This window comes from Cloeon dipterum, chromosome 4 (assembly GCF_949628265.1).
Source record: "Cloeon dipterum chromosome 4, ieCloDipt1.1, whole genome shotgun sequence".
NCBI classification, from domain to species: Eukaryota; Metazoa; Arthropoda; class Insecta; order Ephemeroptera; family Baetidae; genus Cloeon; species Cloeon dipterum.
Genome location: NC_088789.1, coordinates 17,872,372 through 17,877,715, shown reverse-complemented (window position 1 = coordinate 17,877,715; position 5,344 = coordinate 17,872,372). Strand labels below are relative to the sequence as shown.

General features: G+C 34.5%; 1 long non-coding RNA gene across 1 annotated transcript; it reads left to right on the top strand.

The window, feature by feature from the left end:
* Positions 1 to 3,519: 3,519 nt before the first annotated feature.
* LOC135943176 (uncharacterized) lies at positions 3,520 to 4,227 on the top strand. Its single transcript, XR_010575170.1, has 4 exons — positions 3,520 to 3,659; positions 3,723 to 3,853; positions 3,920 to 4,124; positions 4,184 to 4,227. It is a non-coding gene; the product is annotated as an uncharacterized LOC135943176 (long non-coding RNA).
* Positions 4,228 to 5,344: the final 1,117 nt, after the last annotated feature.

The following is a 5,344-nucleotide window of genomic DNA, read 5'->3' as shown; positions in this document are numbered from 1 at the left end:
CGAAATACTTGCAAGATAGAGAGCGTCATTCTTACATGCTGCTACCTAAAAATATAAGATCTAAATTATCGCTAGGGATTCATATATACAAATCAAAATCCCTTTTACCAAATAAAATTAAAAAATAATTAAATTTTTTAGTGATTAATTAAATATCAACAAACCATCATCATTGCTAACTTTGTGACAAATTGATCAATTTTACCACTTTTTAACTGCGATAAAAACAATCTCAACTTGTCTGAACCCACAAAATTGAAAATGTGCTGAATTGTGAGATGAATTTGTTCCCTTGTCTGTTGTACACATTTATTGTGTGAAGTAAATAGATGATGAATGTATTGATTATTAAGCCAATAAAATAAAAAATTTGCCTAAAGATGTCACACAAATGGGTGACAAATTAATCGAAGTGTTACATTGAATTCAAGAGAGTGGCTGAGGCGAGCAATGCTGCAGCGCAACAACCGCAGATAGTTTTGCTCGCGCTGCCGTGAAGCAGATTATTTATTCGCACCCCTGACTCTGGCTCACCCTTGACTGCTCGGCGGGTGGGATGCATTAGTGCAGATTAATGCAGACTGCCGCACAAACACACAAACCAACTGCGCTCACCGCACACGTGAAAGCGCCAAAGGTATACAAACTTTGCAGACAGAGCCTGGCTCGCTTTATCGCACCCGCCGGTATTTTAGAACCTGGCAACAATTAAAACTAATCTAATAAGGAAAAATTCATTTATTTTTAATACCATTATATCCTACACCGTTTGAAATTGTATGAATGGAGTTATTCCAAATGTATTCACGCGATTTTTCCAGGAAAAGTTTTGTTGGAAAATTGTGGAAAAAAGGAATTATTCCAAAATTATTAAAATAACTCACCATCTGGATCATCCTGGTGAGAGCAGATTCCACAATTCAAAAATGTATTTAAATGCGACCACTTTTCCAGGAATTCTGGCAGTTAAATAATTCTTTAAATTCAGACTCTTAAAATAGGGATGCGGGGGATGTAGCGAGCAAAAAATATTTATTTGACAGTAAATTGCCATTGTTTATCATTATCCAACACTATTGAAAAAAAAACACCAAACGAATTCGGACTAAAGAAAAAACTCGAAAATTTATACTCGAATCTACAGCTATGATTTTAATCGAATTCTAAGATTTTCATGACATCAAATCGATTTTAATAATACTTTATTCACCGAGGCAACATTGTTCTTGGAATAATGCCTGAGCAAAGAAAGCGATCATTCAGCTGCTTGATGTGGCGCCAGTGAATTAAAAATAGCAGAAGGTGGAGCCGCCCGATGCCAGCGAATGCTTTGAGCTCGAATATAATAATGCGGCTTCTTTGTTGCTCATGAGCACGGCTTTGATATAAACGCTGATCGAAATTCACTGAAGTATTAATTTTTAATATAAAAAACTTGGTCTACTCTTTGTGAGAAATATGAAAAGCTCTCAGCAGCTATAGCGAGAGTAGAAATACTACCCAATTTATTAATTGATTTTTTCAGACTGTTAAATTACATTTCTTGACATTTGATTAAATAGTTTATTTGATTGAAAAGCGTTATTGGGTTCGTTGTTTGGTATCGTGTAAAATAATTTGTGCTATATCTGAAGCACAAAAATAGGAAAATATGTAGAATCACAAAATTAATATGCTATAACATGAATGTATTTGACGAAATGTGAGAATAAACAACAATATAATATAAGGAAAAAACCTAAACTTACTTGTATAGACGAAAGAAACAGGCACATATCAAGATATTTAGGTCGACTTTAAAATGCATTTACCATATTTTACAAAAAGTTTAACTATAGCCAAAATTGATATTTTACAGCTATGTGCACGAAAATTTAAAATTTAAAATGTGAATAAAAGTTCAAATACGAATTTGAAATTTTGGCCTTTGACTTTCAAGAAATTCCCCAACTGATACTGACACGTCATTAATTTGTTCTATTACTCCCGAACATTATTTAGGTTCAAGGGAGATATTGTTAACATTTGGTCATCCATGCTTATACCAGGAAATTTTACGAATTTTACCAGTTGAAATTCTGGCTTGCATTCATTTCATATCAAGCTCAAAATTACCTAACGAGAAACAAATGCCATTAGCTAATAAGCTGACACAAACCTTTCCTGCACCAACTGCAGTTGCATCCTCGTTTCTGCTGCAATATGTGCTACTCCAAGGCGATCAGGTAATTTTTCTTTTTATTTCTTGTTTATTCTTGCTCTATATTCATATCATTTTCCCTGCTAATCTAATTTTTAATCACTATTTTTCTGCAAAGTATACAACAAGCAGAACTTGGAGCAAACAAATCTAAGAGGAGAAGATTGGAACGACCTGGTTGCACTTAAATTAGCAGCTCAGCAATATGGGGTAGACACCTTAGAAAAACTTTGCGTTCAGAGACTGGAATTAGATTTGAGAGTTGAAAATGTGTGGGAAGCGTTCGCAACGTCCATGCAATGCGAGGAAGTCCGCGTGATGTGCGCAAGGGTATATTTTCGTGAAGTGGCAACTCAATAATAACAAAGATCATTAAATCTATTATTTAAATTTTAGTTTTTGGCCTTACACACAAAGGAGTGCTTGGAACATCCGAGTTTCCTGTCCATAATCACGTCGCTGCTTATTCAATTCCTCAATCTCGACCCTCTTGACATAGATTTAGAGCTGGATCTCGTGAATGCTTGCATTAGATTAGCCAAAGCCAAGGGCGACGGAATGAGGTGATAAAATAAATCACCTTTGTGTGCAGCAAATTGTTAAAAATAATAATATCAGATTTTTTACTAACGCGGCTATTCCTCATTTGAGACTGCTGACCCTGAGTGCTAGAAGCTATGGCGATCTCTGCAATTACCTCACCCCTGATGAGGATTTGGCTTTAATGAAATATCAATTGGAACCCAGAAAAGGAATACCAAAGAATTTGTGTGAAAGGATTTGCCGAATCACTTCAACAAGGAAAAAACCCGAACCTGATCGAGGCGTGAAAATTCCCCAGCCAAAGTAATAATGCCAATCAATCTTCGTCTTATCAATTAATTTTTACACCAGCGTAGGATACAATAGTGAAGTGTAACATTATTTGACATCGATCAAATTACGTTTAATCTGGATTTAATAAAATAATGACCTCCATTTAACAAAATTAATTGAGACAGCAATAGTTTTAGGCCATAATACTCTTGTATCGTGGTTGTATAGACAAATATTTATCCTTGGCAACGAAAATAAAAAATATCTAATATAAAAGAAATACAAGTTCACATATTTTAATCTCAAGAATTTCGCCCACCCCTGAAGTGTATATTTTCTCCTCTAATATTCAGAGTCAGAAATGCAATGCGAGCAATTTTCTGTGAAATTTCAAAATCAGTATAGCTCTGAAGTTAACGTCGTATAGCATCTGAATTTTTGAGATCATGTAAGTATCTAGCATATTCATTATTGAATTGACTGAAAAATGACAATAGCATAAACTCCTCTTCAGTATAGGAAAATGGATGTAAATAGTGCGGTACTAGAATTGAAGAAAGCAAAAATGAAAGCACTTCAGGACCCAGCAACCATTGGTTTGAACTGGAAATTCACCGTTAAAGCTTCAAAAGATGCAAATGAAGTATTTTTTACTTAATTATTCATCAAAATCAAATACTTTTTCCATCACAATCAACAAAACAAGGTGATCGTTCAATCTTCCCCATTCGCATTGATTGCTTCAAGCGGCTCTTTCGAGTTTGAAGACACTTCTGATTTAAAAACGCGCCAGCATATGTCGTACGTGTCTGCTGATATCGTGAGGGCTATGATTTGGTGAGCTAGAGAATTATAGATTAAATTAAAGTTGATCCTGACTAAAGTGAAATAACTCTTTTATAGGTTTGTGCACTCTGGCGAGGTAGACCCGGAAATTAAGAAACTCGATCAAGTTGTTCAAATGGCAGATTTAGCTCACCAATTGGAAATTGAGCCCCTAAAAGATATTTTTGTTTCGCGTGCTATGCATCAGATGCAAATTCAAGATGTTTGGAAAGTTCTTGCTATTGGCAGTGATGTTGATGAGCTACGCGGCTATTGCGATATGGTAATTGATAAAGTCTGCGTCAATATTTGTTTAGATTCCTCTTCTCTTATCTCCATCAGATACTCATTCGTGAAACAGAAAAGTGTTTGGAAATTGAGTGCTTAAAATATGCTCAAGAAATCGATCTAAAATATTTCCTCGACTTCCCCGCGATGAACATCAATTCTGAATATGATCTTGTGAAGGCTGTCGTTCGCCTGCATAAAGAAACAGGAAGCAGGTATACTGCTGTTTAATAAAATAATATCTTGAATTTAAATGCATTGAACATAGGCAACTGGTTGACCTCGCCATTCCACATTTGAGATTGTTGACTCTGGAACGGCACCAACTGGAAATAATCGAAGAGTACCTCAACCAATTTGAATACGATGCCATTCTCAAGTGGCATGAAAGAAGGCAGGAAGCTATATTGCCTAGAAGGATCTGCCCATATAGCTACAAACGCAAACGACCAATGCCAAATTCATTATCCACTTGTTTGTTTTAAGCCATTTTGGATGTAACTGAAAGTCTAAAATATGTTATGAAGAAGATTTGATCTCTTTTTCAAATAGGAAGCTACTGGGGGATTCTTGTAAGAAACTTTTTATTCCTGAGCAAAAAAATAAATTGAAAAATTCTAGAAAATGAATTATTATAATGAATTCTTAAATTATTTTGTACACTCGCCTTGTCGTGTTTACAGTGTTACAGACTCCGTCCAATTTTTAATTTTGTTATCATCTAAATATTTCTGGAAGATGTACGTAACTAATTTTTTAATTATTAAATTTCGTCAAAATATAGATGAAATGTTTATCTTTATTAATACAGCTTCGAGATAATTGATCAATTTGTGACATTTTTAAGCATTCCCTAAATTTGATCTCTTCGCCTGCAGAATTTCAAAACATTTTCTGCCATTTTATACTGACAGAGTGAAATGTTTTTTTGCCTTGTTAATATTTAACTGTTCATAATAAGTTTTAAGTGAAATTTATCAACAAATATTTAGGTGAAATTTGTAGCAACTATAAAAACACATTTTCTGCATATCGAATAAAGCTAGCGAGTGTCCAATAAAAAAGCCAGAGAAATATTTTATGAATATCCACGTTTGGAATTCTGGATCACAATTTAAGCTCAGAAATTCCTGACGACTGGTAAAGAATTGGTGCAAAAATAGATATTCTTATTGTGACATACACCTTTCATGCCTGCACCAATTTAGCAGAGTT